General features: G+C 41.8%; 1 long non-coding RNA gene across 1 annotated transcript in view; it reads left to right on the top strand.

The window, feature by feature from the left end:
- Positions 1-21,455, top strand: part of LOC146657044 (uncharacterized) — a 51,298-nt gene that overhangs the window by 4,110 nt on the left and 25,733 nt on the right. The window contains exon 2 of the long non-coding RNA XR_014914007.1: positions 17,248-17,473. This is a non-coding gene — a long non-coding RNA (uncharacterized LOC146657044). The remainder of the gene's footprint in view (positions 1-17,247; positions 17,474-21,455) is intronic.

Below are 21,455 nucleotides of genomic sequence, written 5' to 3'. Positions count from 1 at the left end.
CCACCAGAGGGCGACATGGAGTACTTTTACCCATGTAGAGAAACATAAACGCTCATATATTACACACGCACCAACATTTTACTGTCTATTACTACATCAGTCTGTTTACATTAAACTGATATTGATAAATAAACTCACAAATATAGCTTCATGAATTTGGTAACGTCCTGTAAGTCATATCTGAAGGAAACGGTTTCCAGGGCCTAATCCGTGGATCGACTTCCTTCGAGGCGTGGACGTCTATCAGCAGAGAATGTACCTTCACCTATCAGCAGAGAATGTACCTTAGTCTGTAACACAGTCAAATATATTCTCAAGTAATATTCAAGCATGCCATTCAGCGTGTTAGTACGAGCTCGGGAGCAGCTTGGGAGAACAAGAAAACAGAGACTGCTTCAGGTTGTCTTCCCAAATTGACTCAACTTTATTCACAAGTACAACAGTTTATATAGAGGGTAAAATTCATGAGACAGCAGATTTATCAGTTTAAACCAGTACAGACCAAGATAAGGCAGCGTCTTCCTGCCCTTGGGTGAAGAAGCATCCTTTGTGTAGTGTATCAGTTCAGCTACAATTGTGATTATCTCAGCGACATATTTTCAAGGCACAAAACAAAGAGTTCTTACATTAGTGAAATCTGAAACAAACCATTTGGCCTTCAACAGGCGTCTAAAAGATTAAGAAACTAATGTAGCTGAGGGAGTGATCTCTGTGGTATTTCAACCTTGTACCAGCCTGTGATTCTCACACATCAATTCTTGGGTCAAAGAGAATAATAACTCAAACAAAGGGGCCTTATTGAATGACAGAGTTTTCCTGTACAATGTCACTATAAAACAATATCCAGTAAATGCTCCCATGGTACTAAAATACCTAACAGTTCCACTCTTTTATTATATTTTAAAATAATAACTCAAATAGAAAGGAAAAATCACAAATGTAATAACATAATATAAAAAGCAAATCATAAAATGTAATAGTTCACAACCTAATGTTCAATATACACATCAGGAACATCATTGGTAACATCTGGCACATCCTCAGGATCAATTTGTGCTAATTGCAAATACATTGAAGTAGCTGTACTGGTAGCTATATGGGTTATCATTGAGCGTACACAGGGTATCATGGTTTATTGGTGGTGTCTGTGTTGCTTTCTACTGATTTTAGAGAACGTGACGAGTGTACTAGGTGGGTGTCTTGCCAAGTGGAGCATGAGGTATTGTCAGCAAAATGTGGCTTGCAGAAATGTGAACAGGGTTGCAGTTTACAATACGAAATAGTAAATAAAAATCCTAAGGTTAATGCAGTAGATATGATTAATAACCTAAATATATAAAAAAGACAGTTCTTTAGTCGTCTCCTGGCCTGGTCCCAGGTTCGAGAGACACCGTATAAGCGTCGTGTGATGACAATGGGCATTTCATTTTCTCCATTATCAGGATGAAACGAGTCTATCTTTATCAGGTTAGACATTGTGTGGTACTCTAGGCTTTCTGTTCCTGCTGGATGTTCGAGTACCTTGTTGTTGTTGTTCAGGCGGGGGATCAAAGGGCTTTCTGAGTCTTGGCTCTTTCAGGCGTTGTGTGTTAATCAGTGATTGTGTGTGTGTAGGTGTATTGGATCCGGGCGTTGGCTCGCCTGAGTCGTCATCTACTTGATCCGAGGCCTTAGGTGGTTTGGTGGGGCTGGTCTTAACCCTGCTGGCATGAATCCACTGAGGTTGTCCGTCTGTTAGGATGCTGGTTCTCGTCACTGCAAGTACAGTCTGGGGGCTGGAACACGCGGCCTCCCCGAGTGCCCTTGGTTTTAGCGACTTTACCAACACCGCATCTCCTGGTTTCCACGGATGGGTTGGATCTATGGAAGGGAGAGGCTGGGAGAGACAAACTTTCTGATAGTTATTATTCAGTGTTTCTACCAGGTTATGAACATAGTCAGACAATGCAGTGTCTATGTCCCCTTCCAATAGCGGTGCCCCTCTGGAGGCTGACCATGGTGTTGGAAACGGTCTTCCCATGATTATTTCAAATGGAGATAATTTGGTTGCTGCGGATGGAGTCATTCTAATCTCGCAGAGGATTTGAGGAAGTAGTTTGATCCAGGTCATTCCTGTTTCTATCATTGCTTTAGTCAGGCGATTTTTTATGGTCCTATTCATTCTTTCTACAACTCCTGAACTCTGAGGATGGTATGGCACATGATATTTCCAGTCTATTGCTAGAGTTTTAGCACACTTTTGAATTACTTCTGATGTAAATGAAGGTCCTCTATCACTGTTAATTTGGTGAGGTATTCCAAATCTGGGTATTATTTCATTGCACAACTTTTGACAGACTACTTCTGCAGTTTCTTTTGAGGTTGGATAAGCTTCTACCCATTTACTAAATTGGTCCACTATTACCAGTAAGTACTTGACGCTTCCTTGTGCTGGCATGTGTGTAAAATCAATCTGTAATGTATGAAATGGGAAATCTGGTTGTGGTAAATGCTGATGTTTTGCTTTTGGTTTTCCTACATTAGTTCGTGCACATGTTAGACAGGTTGCTAATATGCGTTTTACTGCGTGTGATGTTTTCTCGATTACAAATCTTGATTTTACTGCTCCTATTACCCCTCTTTGTCCGACATGACTCACACCGTGAAAATGGCGGACAAGGATTGGCAGTAGTGAAGATGGGAGGGCAATCAAACCCTCAAGGTTTTTGTATAAGCCGTCTCTGTTATCTAAGGTACAATCATTACTTTCCCAGTAAATGTAATCTAAGGCAGAGGCTTGCTCTTGTATGAATTTTAGGTCAACATTTGCTTCTAAATAGTCTGGGAGTGTGACAAGTGGCAGCTGTAAAGGCAAAGATAATACTTCCTTTCTGGGTGGTTGCTGTGAGGCAGCAGCTGCTTTCGCGGTTACGTCTGCAAGAGCATTTCCCACTGCTTCGTCTGTGTCAGCCGTGCTGTGCCCCTTCGTTTTAACAACTGCAATTGCCGATGGCAGCTGTATAGCCTGCAAAAGTCTTTGAACAAGGTCAGAATTAGCAATCGATTTTCCATCAGCAGATCTAAATCCTCTTTGTCTCCACAATGTGCCAAAGTCATGCACCACACCGAATGCATAACGGCTATCAGTGTAAATTGTTACCCGCTTATCCACATGTGGCTCACAGGCGCGTATTAAAGCCATGAGCTCTGCTTTTTGTGCTGAGTGAAACGGTAATGAGTGAGCCTCTAGTATGATGTCAGGCAATGTGACCACTGAATAGCCACAAAGAAATGAGTTGTCATTTGGTTTTGAACAGGACCCGTCCACATAAACAATGACTGAGTCTGGGATTGGTGTCTGCTCTAAGTCTGGGCGTGGTGCTGTGGATTCCTGTATACGTGTCATACAATCATGATCGTCAGGGTCGTCTGAACCATCCTGTCGGTCAGAAGAACACAGCATACGAATAAGTAAGTGTGCTGGCGAATTGGGTGTGCTGCTTGCTTTTATAGTGAGATTTGCTGTTGAAGTCAGTGTAGCTTCATAACCTGAGCGACGTTGTGCGGTCATATGTTGTGTAGTTATGTTTGCTAGAATGGTCGTGACCTGGTGATTGGTGTGTAGAATAGTGTCATGTGAGAGTGTGAGCTTCTCGCAGTCCCTTATCATGATAGAGCAAGCTGCTACTGCTCTCAGGCAGGCCGGCATCCCCTGAACTACTGCTGGCAGCACCTTTGAGTAGAAGGCTACTGGACGGTAGCCACAGCCATGCTCTTGGGCCAATACACCTGCACAGGTTGTGCCGTTCTCTGTGACGTACAGGTGGAACGGTAAGTGGTAGTCAGGCAGACCCAAACAAGGGGCGGAGGTCAGCGCTCCCTGTAATGCATTGAAAGAGGCAGTCATTTCTGTGGACCACAGTATTCGAGGAGGCTTGTCTTTTTTGCAGCATTCACGCAGAATGTGGTCATGAAAAGAACAGTCTGGTATCCACTGTCTGCAATAGTTCACCATGCCTAGGAAGGACAGCATTTCCTTCTGTGTAGTGGGCTTAGGGACAGAGGTCACAGCTTTGACCCTGTCTGTAGTCATGGAACGTTGTCCGTGAGACAGTGTAAATCCCAAATATTGAACAGAAGTCTGACAGTACTGCATTTTCTTTGCTGATGCTTTGTGGCCAGTCTGTTGGAGGTGCTAGAGTAGCATGTGTGTGGCAGTTTGACATAGTTTTTCACTTTCAGCACAGAGGAGGAGATCATCTACATACTGGATCAGAGTACAGCCCTCTGGAGGAATGAAGCCGTCCAGGGTAGCACGTACCACCATTGAGAAAGCTGCAGGGCTGTCTACCATGCCTTGGGGTAAGCGAGTCCATGTGTACTGCTTATCTCTATGTGTAAAAGCAAATATCGGCTGTGTGTCCTCATGCACAGGTACTGAGAAAAAGGCGGAGCACAAATCCACCACAGTAAAATGTGTAGCTGTTGCTGGAATACCTGTCAGTATGCTGGGAACATCTGGGACAAGAGGAGGTAGAGGCATAATGACTGCATTAATTTGCCTTAAGTCTTGTGTGAAACGCCATACGCCAGGTTTGTTAGGCTTTGGCACAGGATTGACAGGAGTGTTATATGGAGATACTGTGGGCTTTATTACTCCAACTGTCAATAAATCTCCTATGATGATGTCTAAGGCTGCGGCTTTTTCAGCGGAAATGGGATATTGCTTGACATATACCGGCTTGTTGTTTTTCAGCTGAGCATGATAAGGTGTACAGTCAATAAATCCTACATCATTCTCACCTCTTGACCATAATGTCATGTTTTGATATTCAGCTGGCAATGTGACAGCAGAGATAGTACAGTGTATGGGGTAGGTTAGATCTGTGTGTCGACATGGTGCAGTAATGTCATAGCCTATGTCTGAGTTATGTGACAAAACCACTGTTTGGCCTTCACTGGTGTGAGCAGTTATCATGTTGTTGAACAGTGTGAGAGAAACAAATATGTGGCTTCCAGGCATGGGGCTACCTGGTAACGGTGTTTGCACATGTTTTTGACACAGAGTGTGACGTGGGATACCAGTCAGATGGATATTGAGTTCATTCTCCGCTGAGGCGTCCAGCTGACACAGAGGCTGTTCCTTCTCCATGGTGTCAGTGCATAGGGCAGAGAAAACATAGCTGTTATCAGTATCTGCAAACATTTCACCCTTTGTGTTAAATGAAATACACAAGTTCATTTTTGCCATTAAATCTCTGCCTAATAAATTGACAGGCGAGTTTGGAAGAATTATGAATGGATGATATGTAATTTCGTCTGGTTTTGGGCCCCAGCGTGTTTTTAGAGAATGAGTTTTGGGGCATTGCACTAGAGTTCCGTTTATTCCCATGGTGTTGATGCACACAGAGGAAACAGGCCCACTATAGAATTTTCCAGACAGTGAACTTTTAGTGGCTCCACTGTCAACTAAAAAGGAATAAATCTTTTCACCTATTTCTATATCTAACATGGGCAAGCTTTCTGTGTTACGGGACAATTGCAAATGCAGCATCGTGTGTAGTGCTTCACACTGTCCCTCATCTTCACCTGGGCCTCCCTATGGTTGGTCCAGTCTTTCGTTATCATATGGATGGGGATTAAAATGTGGATTATAAGGTTGCTCCCTAAGTGCAAAGGGGCCGTTTCTTTGATGTGATTCCTGTCTGCGTTGCCAGTTACCTTGTCTGTAAGAGCTCTGCTGACGCCTAGTGGCAGGAGCTGGTCCTGTGTTTTGTGGTTGAGACCTATGTGCTGCTGATTTGCATTCCCTCCTCCAGTGTCCTATTTTTCCACAGTAAAAACATACGTCTCCACTCCTATCTCTCCTTCTGAAATCTCCCTGCTGCGCTTGTTGAGGGGACGGGGCCCCTGCATACATCATTTTTTCACTTTCCTCTGAGCCTTCAACATCAAAATTCAACATCATCTTAACACTTTTAGCCTTCGTGCTGTTGGGGAAAAGATCTGCACCAGCTTTTGTTTTGACAAGTGTGATAAAGTTCTTTATTTTCATGTCATAGAGATTATCAGTGGCAGTCAGCTTCAATAGTTGTGAACATTCTGGATGAATATTGTTTAAGAATGTTGTTATGAAAATCTGATCATTTCCTCCTTCAGGCATGCATGCCTCATTAGTCCAGCAGTGTGTGAAACGTTTCATAAACACTAGAATGGATTCATCTGGCTTTTGCTTACACATGGTTACTGCATTTAAATCAATTTTATCTCTAGACATTGTGAGCAGAAATTTCTTTAGATTTTGAAAAAAGGCTGTGATTTTGTCATCGTTTATCCACAAAAACGAGGTGGTGTTGGCTGCTTGGTCATTTTTAGGGTCTAGTTCCTCTACTTCTTCAATAAGCTGAGATTCAGTCACACCTGGAATTCGTTGACATAATATATATCTATAGTCAGGCCCACCCAAGTGGTGGTATCTGGTACTTCTCTGTAATGCAGAAACAAAGGCTGTAGGATTTTTTAGAGGATCGGGAAGTTCTTTAATGGTTGCTGCTAACTCTGAAATTTTAGGGGGTTGAATGCAACACATGTCCCCTATTATCATGAACGGGAGGGAGGGGCTGACGTCATTAAATTGTGATCCCTGCTTTTCTTTATAACGGGTGTTTTTGTGGGGGCCCTCTTGAGTTTTTTCCTCTTTTCTCTGCTTTAAGTAGTTCCTTATTCAATTTCTGGTGTTAGTTATTGCTTTTGGCACAGTCAAACCATTCGCTACTCTAGTGTGGCGCTGAACATGATTATCTATGACGGAAACTGCTTGCTGCAGTTCAGCTTCCGTACGTTCAGTTAAAGGATCTTTCATGATTTCCTCACACTCTGTCATTAACTGTTTTGTTTGCTTTTTATGTTCCTGTAACTCTCTTTCTCGTTCAGTGTATTCTCGTTCCTGTCTTTGATCTAGGTTAAACCAGTCATCTTCTTCTGATTTAGGTGTCATTTCAGTGCCTTCCTCACTCTTTTGGGATTCTGCTGTTATATCAGGATATACGCGCTGATGACGTGCAGCCGCCGCAGCAGCTATTAATTCTGTCTTTTCATCATAAGGCGGCGGAGCCGTAGGTTGAACGGATGGGCATATAAGGCTAGTTTTTTCTGCAGTGGATTTACTAGAGCCTACACTGGCTTGATTTAAAGCATTTACGTCTGGCTCGGGTCCCTTTTTCCATAGCGGTAGCATGCGATTGATCACATCACGACATTCTATCATATATTTTTTACAGGACTTTTTAATCAGCCTACTTTCCTTATCACAAATAGTATTTAACATTTCTACTGACCTGTTTTCTGGCGATAATCGTTCGGGATAGGGCTCCGGAAATACATTAGGATGCATTAAAGTTATAGTTCTTAAGTTCGAGACGAAATCAGTCACGTAAGCACTTCCGCATGTTCTGGATACGTAATCATGGAAGTCTTCATTGATTCACGAGCGTGGGTTAAACGTAACCGGAAGTGGGAGTCGTACTGAGCCGCTATTTGTGATTTTATATTTTATTATTTTCGGTTTTACAGTTAATTTTGAGTTTTTATCGGACCCGTCTAAGGTCTTTGAATTATTCTGACCCATGGTCAGTGATTTCCAGAGGGGTTTAGACGCTTTGAAGGATTTAAGTTAGTTTTTATTTTTGCTGTGGCACACCTGAGGTTACTTGATTTTTTGCTAGCAATTTATCTTTTTAGTGAGCAACTTCTCACTTTTTAACGAGCAACTTCTCGTTTTATGACCCCAGGCAACTTCCTGTGTCCTTTCTGCTGGTGAGCAACTTCTTAGTTTATGACAGCAGGCAACTTCCTGTGTCCTTTCTGCTTTTATTTACAAAACAACAGGCAACTTCCTGTGTTTCTATGTGGGCCACTAACGAAGGCTCCTCAGCGTATCCCACTTGTTACTATGTGGGCCACTGAAGAAGGCCTCGTCAGCGTATCCCGTTTCTATGTGGATCACTGAGAAAGGCATAACACAGTCTTATAAAATAAAAGACGAGTGCCTACCTTCGTCAGGATCCCACTTCTGACACCAAAATTGAAGGAAACGGTTTCCAGGGCCTAATCCGTGGATCGACTTCCTTCGAGGCGTGGACGTCTATCAGCAGAGAATGTACCTTCACCTATCAGCAGAGAATGTACCTTAGTCTGTAACACAGTCAAATATATTCTCAAGTAATATTCAAGCATGCCATTCAGCGTGTTAGTACGAGCTCGGGAGCAGCTTGGGAGAACAAGAAAACAGAGACTGCTTCAGGTTGTCTTCCCAAATTGACTCAACTTTATTCACAAGTACAACAGTTTATATAGAGGGTAAAATTCATGAGACAGCAGATTTATCAGTTTAAACCAGTACAGACCAAGATAAGGCAGCGTCTTCCTGCCCTTGGGTGAAGAAGCATCCTTTGTGTAGTGTATCAGTTCAGCTACAATTGTGATTATCTCAGCGACATATTTTCAAGGCACAAAACAAAGAGTTCTTACATTAGTGAAATCTGAAACAAACCATTTGGCCTTCAACAGGCGTCTAAAAGATTAAGAAACTAATGTAGCTGAGGGAGTGATCTCTGTGGTATTTCAACCTTGTACCAGCCTGTGATTCTCACACATCAATTCTTGGGTCAAAGAGAATAATAACTCAAACAAAGGGGCCTTATTGAATGACAGAGTTTTCCTGTACAATGTCACTATAAAACAATATCCAGTAAATGCTCCCATGGTACTAAAATACCTAACAATATCGTCAAATGCTTTTGTTCCAAAATAAAAAGGCTGTTGAAATAATGATTGGTGTGGTTTTTACAGGTGAATGAGCAGCAGAATAACTACAGAGAATCTGTGAATACATGAATGACCTTTTGTAATATGCCTTTAGCCTATTAGTGCCCTGAAAGAGTGGAGATTTTACCTATTTTAGCAAAATGATCTACAAACTGTATGGGTGAATATAGGAGCTTGTTAACAGGTTAGCATGTCCAACTAACAGACAGGAAAATGAGCCCAGTATTTTTTAGATATCATGTTATCAGCTGACCACTGAAAGCTCTTTCTGCATATATCTTCTACACGTTCTGTCTCTTGTCACGTGTGTGTTTATATTTAAATCATGTATGTTGATTATTTAAATATGCTTTTTCATTCATTTTTAAAAAATGTCAACAGCTGTCGTTTACAGATTCATTGTTTACTATATGCTATATATATATATATATGAACATGAACAAAACTGAAAACACTGGGTCACCGACCCAGGAACCCTGACAATATGTATTTTACCTGGTTAATGTGTGTGGCGGGGCGTGGTCTGCAGCGCCGCTGCAGGGGAGGCGGACGCACCTGAGCGGCACCCGCGATCACGCCTCGGCGCCTTAACGTCTGTGCTCTCTATGCTGTTGTGTTGGTATGTGTCGGGCTGTGAGCTTTAACACCGGCTGTATGCATACAGCAACCGTGTGTGAAAAGTGGTCAATAAAGAAAGAAAGTGTGTACATTATTGTACTTTATTGAGCCCCGTGGGGAAAGAGAAGCTGTAAAGCGTGTTCATGGAAACATCGTTGGGTCTGCCGTGATATGTTTACAATGGGACTTCTGCTCCTGAATCTCTGCGCACAGCGTCTGCAAATCGGAGCTGTATGAAGTCACTTTCATCTTTACGCAGGACTGTAAGCTGTCATCTGTGAGGCGTGAGCGGTGTTTGTTTTTAACATAGTTCACGGTGGAGCTGCTGACATAATGTGGATCCGAAGATTGATAATTAGCCTACCTGGGGTTGAAAGTCTAGATAAATGCACGGCGTTTCGGCGGGTATATCGGCTTCCGCAAGTGTGACGCTTATTTTGAGCGTTCAAAAACTACAGTTTTTTCTGAATGCTTAAACCCTAACTGTGATTCCTGTAGCACAATCTCTAAAACTATTCAGACTTATAGCAAAACCACTCACTGAGTTTGCAAAACTAAAAGCACATAAACTGCTTTGCACTCAGTTTGCAATTTTGTAACACACACTTTGCAAAACGGTAGGCACAATTCACTGCACAACACTCAATTACCAAATTTCCAACACACTCCTAGCAAAAGTATACACATGTATGGCTATCATTAACACTAATTTGCCAACTGTCTGGCACACTTTCACATGTGAAAACTTTTTTAGATAATTAGTTCACTTTGCAATCAGCCTAAGCACTATAATACAGGTAAGCTGTGTGTGCGGAGTACAATGGAGGGAGCAGAAAGAGTGAGAAGTAGAGGAGGCCGAGGAAGAGGACGTGGAGGTGAAGAAGTAGGATGAAGAGGACGACAAGGACAAGGAGGAGCAAGAGGAAGACGAGGAGGGGGGAGAGGAAGATGAGGAGGGGGGAGAGGAAGGGTAGGAAGAGTAAGAAATAGAATTGCTGATGACAATAGTGGACCACGTAATCAACCATGTAATCAACCGTGGAATGACCCTGAGGGTAGCTGGCCAACGGGTCCAGCCTAACTCGAGCCGCTACACTGTAGCAAGTACCATAAGGACATCTTGAAATGAGAATCGGTTAGTACAGTCACTTCGCACAAAGATTTGTAGCACTGCCATATGCCAATGAGAAACACACCAATACCATTGATGTAAAAATACTGAAATTGTTACTTTACAGAATTGCTAGATGACCAGATGCTGGGGGCAGAGGAAGCATGTTCACTGCAGACCAAGTAACCCATATAGTCATTATGGCGATTGCAAATAATCCTATACTTGGAAATGAACACTTGTGTTTGTTTTGATGTGTTTCAAGTACACCAGTACTTGAAGTTTGGATCCCTCTATGCTTATGGATCTATGACAGAAGTATGAGCTCAAACTGACATAGCCTACCTTGTGCACAGAGAAAGCAAAAGCCAGATGTGTTTTGTATTCATACCATCAGTGTGCAGTTGGCGCATTGTGTGCTTAGTAGATGATGGCTTGTGTGTACTGTTTGATACGGAAACACCATTTTTACGAAGGTGTGAAGAGTTAATCTAGCTGTGTTTGCTTTTGCAAGAGAACTACAATGTTTTGATTATTGGGTGACAGGTTTTCTTATTTGTGTGAAGAGTTTTGCAAAATTAGCCAATAGTTACAAAAAATGTGCTTAGGCATTCAGAAAAAACTGTAATAAACTAAAAGACAGAAATCAGATTATAAGATCTGTGGTGTTGTTGATTTATATTATGGTACTTATCATTTGTGATATTTATTACTGTGTGCATACTTTATTAGGAGAGATGAGATTAAATGTTGTCAGACAAATATTCTCTTCCTTGCTGGTTCCATCGAAGGAGAAATGTTCAAGTAAGTATGTAACTGGGACGTAATCCAATTCCACAACACAATGTGACGGGGAATCAGCTGTGTTTTGCTGCCCAATTTATTTAGAATCTGGTGCAAACCGGCGAGCCAGTTCCTGAATCAGTCACGTGGTACGGACTGCCCGCGAGGCCTCGAACATCACTGCATACGTAATCAAAGCAAGCCTCGATACGCGCTTTACAAAACTACCACGAGATTACCCGACACACGCTTCAAAGCTTCGACACACAGGAGACATCACTACTGCACACAGCCTTCACACGACAACAGGTGCACCACACTGCTAAGTGTGTTTTGTGTTTAGAGTTTTGCTAAATGGGAGACTGAGCTTTGAATAGTGTTTAAGATTTTGGCAACAGTGGGACTGATTTGATGAAAGAGTTTTCATAGTTGACAGTTTAGTTTTTACAATGGGGTTTAGTGTTTTAGCAATTCAGAAAAACTCTAATACACCTGTGCTTTTCCCAGCAACTGAGGCTTTTACCCTGCACAGTTTAAGGTATGATAAAGCACTGACCTTATAAATGGCACAAAATACACATTTTAGCTGGGAGCTGGTCATTCACAGGGGAAAGGCTCCATTGTACAACAACAACAACAGTAGTAATAGTAATAATAAATTATTATTAGTCAGGCAAGTATATCATATACCAAACATGCTTCCAAACTAATGACATTTTTTGCATTCTTCACATCAGGTCAAAATGTACTTTTTTTTAAAAAGTGACTGGCACTGCGGAAATGGATCTACAGCACCACTTAAGAAATTTTAAAGAACTTCTAACAACTTATTTACAGCTTGAAATACATGTATGACATTTATTACACACAGATTCAGTGAACCCAATCCAAAGAGGAAGTCTGGAAGTCCGCCATTTTGAATGTAAAATGACATTTTGGCACAGTTTTAGTGTTTTCCAGGCATCGCTGGTTTACACATTCGCCTGCAAAGTGAGAGGTCACTGGTTAAATTCCATTTGGTTACTTCAGGAACTTTTTGGGGTTACTTCAGAAAGGGACATCTTTGTCAAAGCCATGTTTGTGGTGGAATTTTGATCATTTATCACTGGACATAAGATTTTCATCTCTAAAAATGTATTTTGTCCAGTCTGTCCCAAACTTCACACTTTTGATGACAGTCTGGCGACGACTACATGCCAATATCTGGTCACACATGGTGCCACAGTTCTCATATAACATTTTAATCAAGACTACCCCACTGTGATTGAAGCATTTCTTGCAAAACAATCATAACCAAACAAAACCTTTCCTGTTCTGTAAATGAACAGTAGGACAAAATGATTACTAGTCATTGCGGAAAGCACAATTAATGTTTTTGTTTACATCGTTGGAACGAGGAAAAATTCCCCCACCACAAAAACAGAAATACTCATGAAAGCAACCTGTAGTGCAAACACGAGGGCTGAATTTATTACTTCCTGCACTAGAAACCTGCCGATGTTGCTGATATGGATAGATCACCAGTCTTCCTTGTCTTTATCTTATTATCTCCTGTTGAGATGTTGCAGCAGAAAATGCAGCCTGGCCTGTTGAAACATTGTTTTTTTTTAGTGTTTCAACTGAAAAAATAGAATGCCTTTGATCCAAATGGAATGCATCTTGTGAAAAAAGGTGACATCTTGTGACATCACAAGATGATGACATAGATCCTTTGTTATGTCATCATCTTGCTGAGAGAAAAAACCCTTAAATAGGAGCTTTGCTCTGTTAAACTTTAATGCTCAACGGACCTTGACCTGACAGCAAGCAAACCCTTTTTGGAGAGTTTTGAGAGAATTTTACTTAGCAATTCACCGACCAAGCCGACACATTTCACCATGTCAGCTCACCCATCCTTCAGCTCAAATGAGCTTGGATTAGTTAAAGGGAGCATTTTGGGAAAGCACTACAAGGTAGAGGCTTTCCTCGGAGAAGGGGGCTTTGGTATTGTAGCCAAATGTCGTGATACCATGACTAACCGAGCTGTGGCTATTAAAGTGAACAAGAGCCGCCCTGATATTCTGCAACAGGCGAAATTGGAAATTTTCATCCTGGAGCAGCTGCGAAGGTTGGATTCAGATGCCGCCAACATTGTTCAATGGAACGGCTTTTTTCACGACGGAGAGCGGGTTTGCCTGAAATTTGAACTCCTTGATCAATGCCTGAGGGACTACATATGGGACCGGAAAAACCACTGTCTCCCCATAAGCGAAGTCAGGCCAATTTTAGGTCAACTGACAAATGCTCTGTCCCACCTGGGTTCTGTGGGAATGGTGCACGCTGACCTTAAACCTGGAAACATCATGGTTGTAAACCGCCATGAGTCTCCCATCAAAGTCAAACTTATAGACTTTGGCCTCGCATGTCCTGCGTCTGCAGTGATGCCTGGTGACCGTGTGGGGACGGTTGGTTATTGTGCACCTGAGGTTATGCTTGGCCTTCCTTACAATGAAGCAATTGACATGTGGTCTCTGGGGCTGGTAGCTGTGGAGCTTGCTACAGGGCTGCCACTCTACCCTGGAAATGAAGACTATGATGTTTTGAAATTCATCATAGAGACTCAGGGTCAGCCACCAGATCATGTTCTAGACTCTGGCGTCTACACTGAAGACTATTTCATTGAAGACAAAGACAAGCAACAGCGCTGGACATTTAAGACTGACCAACAATTTCAGTATGAGACAGGATATGAGTCCCTGGAGACAAGATGCATAAAACTGACGCGTCTGGATGACCTTGAACAAATAATAATGTTTAGACGAGGACCAGAAGCTGGCCAACGCTTATTTGTCAGCTTAATTAAACAGATGTTGGCCTTGGATGCACACCAGCGGATAACACCCTCGGAGGTTCTCCGGCATCCCTTTTTCAGCCCTAAGAGTTCCCTGTGCATTGACATGAGTGCTGAAATATCACAAAACCCTGTGGTCTTTCAGCACCCTTCAAACTTGGAAAGCAAGAGATCACAGAAAATCAACTGCAGTTTTCAAAACTCGGTTGAATTTTCTCAGCAAGTATTCGTCCACACATCAGCCAGTCCATCATTCAGCTCAGATGAGCTTGAATTAGTTAAAGGGAGCATTTTGGGAAAGCACTACAAGGTAGAGGCTTTCCTCGGAGAAGGGGGCTTTGGTATTGTAGCCAAATGCCGCGACACAACAACCAACCAAGCTGTTGCCATTAAAGTCAACAAGAGCGACCCTGATATTCTGCAACAGGCACATGTGGAAATTTTCATCCTGGAGCAGCTGCGAAGGTTGGATCCAGATGCCGCCAACATTGTTCAATGGAACGGCTTTTTCCACGACGGACAGCGGGTTTGCCTGAAATTTGAACTCCTTGATCAATGCCTGTGGGACTACATAGGGGACCGGAATAAACAGGGTCTCCCCATAAGCGAAGTCAGGCCAATTTTAGGTCAAATCACAAATGCTCTGTCCCACCTGAGTTCTGTGGGAATAGTGCACGCTGACCTCAAACCTGGAAACATCATGGTTGTAAACCGCCATGAGTCTCCCATCAAAGTCAAACTTATAGACTTTGGCCTCGCATGTCCTGCGTCTGCAGTGATACCTGGTGACTTTGTGGGGACGGTTGGTTACTGTGCACCTGAGGTTATGCTTGGCCTTCCTTACAATGAAGCAAGTGACATGTGGTCTCTGGGGCTGGTGGCTGTGGAGCTTGCTACAGGGCTGCCACTCTACCCTTCGGAGAATGACTATGATTATCTGAAATTCATCATAGAGACTCAGGGTCAGCCACCAGATCATGTGCTAGACTCTGGCGTGTACACTGAAAACTATTTCATTGGAGACAAATACAAGCAACAGCGCTGGACATTTAAGACGGAAGAACAATATAAAGACTCTGTTCCAGGGACAGGACATGAATCCCTGGAGACAAGATACATAATACTTACACGTCTGGATGACCTTGAACAGCTAATGATGTTTAGACGAGGACCAGAAGCTGGCCAACGCTTATTTGTCAGCCTAATTAAACAGATGTTGGCCTTGGATGCACACCAGCGGATAACACCCTCTCAGGTTCTCCGGCATCCCTTTTTCAGCCCTGGCCTCTCTAAAAGGTTCCCATGTATCAACATTGAAAGACCATACTGAATCAGTCTCCAGCATGGCATCTTCCACCCTGGACAAAAGTGATAAAAATACAAACTGGGGTTGGAAAATGACATTAACAGCAAATTACAATGCAAAAATTAATTAAGCTGCTCCAAAAATGATCACTTTGGCTTCTTTTTTTTTAATTTTCACTCCCCCCACCCCAACCAGTCGTGGCAGAGGGCTGTCCCTTCCTGAGCCTGGCTCTGTTGAAGGTTTCTTCCTTTTTAAAGGGAGTTTTTCCTTCCCACTGTCGCTAAATGCTTGCTCATAGGGAAATCTTCTGATTGTTGGAGTGGCCAAAACTCTAGGGGAAGTAGCAATTCTTGTGAAAATTAAAAAAAAAAGCCTACCAATCTTCAAAGCGCAGCAGTGGACACCTTACCATCACATCAGTCCTTCAATCAGACCTAAAACACCACCTTTACAGAAATAAATTCCATACAAATTGGAAATAAATTGCGTAATAATTGTTGTTTTTGATTGTTTATAAATATATAGAGCTACCCTTCAGCCTCCTAGTAGACATACCTGTGTTATGAATGTGAAACTCCTCTGATTTTCAGAAAAGTTGACCTCTGACCTTGAAGTCAAGGTCATTGAGATTTAAGCGTCACAGAGATTTTCAGTAGATGCAACCATGGTATTGACTTGAAAATTCTACACTATCAAAGACTTAGGTGCCCACAGCACCTCGCCATATACAAAAGATTTTTCTATTCATTTATGTATTATTAGTTTATTTATTTCTTCATCCCGCTCTCTCTCTTTTTTTTAAATTCACCTTTCTGTTGCGATGCTCTGGACATTTCTAAACCCCACAAGTTCAGCCTCAATTTTCAACCCAATTTTCCTATACTTTCACTTGAACACGTCCAGCCTTCACCTCTCACCGGTCCTCGTCCCCTCTTCTCACAGCTTCCTGTGTGGCCTCCCAAATCAAACACAGGCCCAAATCAGCCGTTTCTTCTTCTCTGTTCATTCTCTCTTCATCTTTTCAGTCTTTTCTTGGCGGTTAACTCCCAGCATGGCAAATATGAACTCAGACAGTCCAATGCAGTGCTTTCACACAGTCATGTCACTGGTACACTTTCCAGCTTGTAATTCAGAGCACATGTTCCATTAACATACATGCTGCTGGACCCTTCAGTGTTTTAGGTCAGTTGTACTGTCTTCTGCCTGCTGTTAATTCTTCAAATCTACGGTGTTGTTCTGTCTGTTTTCTGTCTTCATCAGGAGATTGACTGTCCTTTAAGCTTCTTCTCAGGATAAGGGCAGGATGAGAGGTGAAGCTGTAAAATTTCAGCCAAAGCCTGGCCTGTTTGTCGTTCCAATTATGTTAATCTATCATTTTGCCGCTGTACTCATCTGAGGTTGAGCCAAGTCCATGGGCACCTGTATTAACACACTAAGACATTTATTTAATATCATTTTCATTACTATTTCTTAGCACTTTCACTCTCTAATTCCTCTGTTTTCCTTTTGAAACGTCTCTCACAAGCTCACAAGCTATATTCAGACTTCCTGCTTCACTTCCTGCCAGACACACACACACACACACACTCTTCACTTTACTGGATTTTCATCCGTTTCTACAGCCTAATCAAGCTCTTATTTTATGTTCACACTCTATATACCCTCTGTAACTCTACTAATTCTAATATAAAAAGAATGCACCCTCAGTACAGAAAAACAGAAAAGTCAGTGATGTACAAATGTAGCAAAAATAGGAAACATTAAAACTGTAAATGTTTTCTTCCTTGTCTGCAGATTAACAGTCCACAGGTTGGGTGCTCGCACTCTGATTCGTTCCCTGGAGATGAAGGAGAGAGAGCTCAGAGGACAGCAAGATGGAGGAGTGAAGGAGAAGGTGGTGCAGCTCAGTGTCCAATCAGGAGTGAGCAGTTCTTTCACCACCTTCATTGCTGTCAACAAAGACAACAGAGAGGCGATCCAAGGACCTCTGCACCGCAGACATATTCTACCACCCTGTGAGGTTTGTTTAAAGCAAACAAAGCAATACCATGAAACTGTTAACAGCAGGATGTCAGAGTCAATAGAGAGGACTCAAAAGAGCAACTTCAAATCAAACTATTTATGTAGTAGGTGTTTCTTTGCCAATGTCTTTCCCCTGCATTAGAAAGTAATAAGCCAGATGGAAGTACAACACACATCTATGCATTTCTATAAAAACTGACCTGCCCTGAACTTATAATCTCTCTCTCTCTCTCTTTGTTTTTCCTTAAAGTGATGGCTGTCCATTCGTCCTGTAAAAGTTGTAAATATAAACCTGAATGAATGGGAGTAGAAACTGTGTGTGCGCATGAAGACATGCTTGTGTCGCTGAGATTGAACAGATTTATGTATGTTCACGTAGCCAAGTGATAATCATATATAATAATCACTGAATAGTAATAATGTTATTGAACAGGTTAAACATTTAGATATCACAAAAAGTTGCAAAAAAGCAAAAAAAAAACCACACACAGCTGTGAAGTCAGCTGCACATGAATAACATTAGTACAATGACAACTTTAATCAGAGTGAGTTCAGAAGATCCAAAAGTGGGACACTAAAAACAAGCTAGTGAAAGCAAAAAGTGACTTTGAAAAATTTATTTCATAGAATTAAAGCACTGATAGGAAAAAAAACTAAACATGAGAAGAATGGCAATCCTGCAGCGACCAATCAAAGAAGACTGTAATGGCTGCATTGTAAAGAAGTGAGTGAAGAAAGCTGATTTTTTTTTAGTTTTTCTGAGATATGCAGAGTTTTAACGAACAATTTGAACACTATTATTCATTTACATTATTTGTTCTCAACAGAGATGGGCAGTAATGCGTTACAAGTAACGTGTTACTGTAATCCGATTACAGGCACTTGCCCTGGTGGCCATTCTTTCAGTGGGCATTTCTCAACAACAACTACAAACACTAGTGAAGTGAATGGGCATTTAATTAAATAATGAAACATTTAATTCAATAATTAATGGCATATTTAATTCATTCATTTTGTCACTCTTGGCCCTCCACACCTCACTGCCATGATTGTTTGTGTAGTTATTGGATTCTAAAACTACTAGAATAGAATAGAAAACACATAAGATGCAGTCTCTGTTTTTTCTTCACCTTATTAATTTGAACTGAACTGAAATAAATCCGTTCTTTTCTGTATGGTAATGACTAGGACCTGTCCCAGCTGTCTCTGGTGGATTCAGTATTGTCTCCAATGTTTCTGATAACTTCCAGTTTGGGAAGTTTCCCATGCAGGTGAGGAATGCAGTGACTGACAGACTACCCCTCCTTCATTTAGGACCCATGCCAAACACTGAGTAAAGACTTCCTTGCATTAAACCTGCATAGCTGTTTTCACATTTATAACAAATCACCTAAGTGACCGGCAGTGATCGTATAGTGCTCTGAGTTGTTGCCTAAACAAGCCCTCTTCAAATCGGAGTTACAGCAGAGAGAATATGGCACTGAAGCAATGATGACAGCTTTAATAACCTATTTTATCTTCAATTATTCTTGTATGAAATTCTCTTAAAGTAGCAACTGAATTTCAACCAACTCAGCTAGCTCTGCATATTTTATTTCCTCTGTTAAAATAAAATGTGGCGGAGCCCAGCTGTAATTGTACCTTGCATTAATATGGTGTATTATTGATGGTGACACAGCACTGCTTAGCATGTCGTCCTGAATCTCAGGTGTGCCAATGACCTGTGCAGTATATGAGGCACTAAAATCCTGGTGGATTTCTGGGATACGAACAGGACGGAGTCATGTGAGCTCTATCAATATTGCACCACTTACGTCTCAGACCTGTATTTATGTATTTATGCACTGAAATCGCGCTGTAATATCCAGTTAACTGTCCACATTTGTACTCTGTTTTTCCATTTATTATATTTTTTTTCATTAATTTGTCTGAAAAAAGATCCACGTAGTAACCAAAGAGAGACTAAATCAATGGTCTCTAATAGCAGCCAAATTATAAGAGCTTTCATTAGTGATGGTGAGATGAAGCCTTGTGATGAACTGAAGCTTTCCATCCAACTGGTCGACTCATGGTTCGAAGCATTGTGACGATTCATTGGCTCTACTGCGCCATCAAGTGGACGATTAAAGTCAGACAGGCTCAATGATTATAATGATGTGATGTGTAAACCTCTAAACTTACAGTTTTTTCTGAATGCTTAAACCCTAACTGTGATTCCTGTAGCACAATCTCTAAAACTATTCAGACTTATAGCAAAACCACTCACTGAGTTTGCAAAACTAAAAGCACATAAACTGCTTTGCACTCAGTTTGCAATTTTGTAACACACACTTTGCAAAACGGTAGGCACAATTCACTGCACAACACTCAATTACCAAATTTCCAACACACTCCTAGCAAAAGTATACACATGTATGGCTATCATTAACACTAATTTGCCAACTGTCTGGCACACTTTCACATGTGAAAACTTTTTTAGATAATTAGTTCACTTTGCAATCAGCCTAAGCACTATAATACAGGTAAGCTGTGTGTGCGGAGTACAATGGAGGGAGCAGAAAGAGTGAGAAGTAGAGGAGGCCGAGGAAGAGGACGTGGAGGTGAAGAAGTAGGATGAAGAGGACGACAAGGACAAGGAGGAGCAAGAGGAAGACGAGGAGGGGGGAGAGGAAGATGAGGAGGGGGGAGAGGAAGGGTAGGAAGAGTAAGAAATAGAATTGCTGATGACAATAGTGGACCACGTAATCAACCATGTAATCAACCGTGGAATGACCCTGAGGGTAGCTGGCCAACGGGTCCAGCCTAACTCGAGCCGCTACACTGTAGCAAGTACCATAAGGACATCTTGAAATGAGAATCGGTTAGTACAGTCACTTCGCACAAAGATTTGTAGCACTGCCATATGCCAATGAGAAACACACCAATACCATTGATGTAAAAATACTGAAATTGTTACTTTACAGAATTGCTAGATGACCAGATGCTGGGGGCAGAGGAAGCATGTTCACTGCAGACCAAGTAACCCATATAGTCATTATGGCGATTGCAAATAATCCTATACTTGGAAATGAACACTTGTGTTTGTTTTGATGTGTTTCAAGTACACCAGTACTTGAAGTTTGGATCCCTCTATGCTTATGGATCTATGACAGAAGTATGAGCTCAAACTGACATAGCCTACCTTGTGCACAGAGAAAGCAAAAGCCAGATGTGTTTTGTATTCATACCATCAGTGTGCAGTTGGCGCATTGTGTGCTTAGTAGATGATGGCTTGTGTGTACTGTTTGATACGGAAACACCATTTTTACGAAGGTGTGAAGAGTTAATCTAGCTGTGTTTGCTTTTGCAAGAGAACTACAATGTTTTGATTATTGGGTGACAGGTTTTCTTATTTGTGTGAAGAGTTTTGCAAAATTAGCCAATAGTTACAAAAAATGTGCTTAGGCATTCAGAAAAAAACTGTAATAAACTAAAAGACAGAAATCAGATTATAAGATCTGTGGTGTTGTTGATTTATATTATGGTACTTATCATTTGTGATATTTATTACTGTGTGCATACTTTATTAGGAGAGATGAGATTAAATGTTGTCAGACAAATATTCTCTTCCTTGCTGGTTCCATCGAAGGAGAAATGTTCAAGTAAGTATGTAACTGGGACGTAATCCAATTCCACAACACAATGTGACGGGGAATCAGCTGTGTTTTGCTGCCCAATTTATTTAGAATCTGGTGCAAACCGGCGAGCCAGTTCCTGAATCAGTCACGTGGTACGGACTGCCCGCGAGGCCTCGAACATCACTGCATACGTAATCAAAGCAAGCCTCGATACGCGCTTTACAAAACTACCACGAGATTACCCGACACACGCTTCAAAGCTTCGACACACAGGAGACATCACTACTGCACACAGCCTTCACACGACAACAGGTGCACCACACTGCTAAGTGTGTTTTGTGTTTAGAGTTTTGCTAAATGGGA

This window comes from Rhamphochromis longiceps, linkage group LG12 (assembly GCF_057381845.1).
Source record: "Rhamphochromis longiceps isolate RC_006_pf linkage group LG12, R_longiceps_female_GT1.1, whole genome shotgun sequence".
NCBI classification, from domain to species: Eukaryota; Metazoa; Chordata; class Actinopteri; order Cichliformes; family Cichlidae; genus Rhamphochromis; species Rhamphochromis longiceps.
This window is presented reverse-complemented; position numbering and strand designations above follow the sequence as displayed.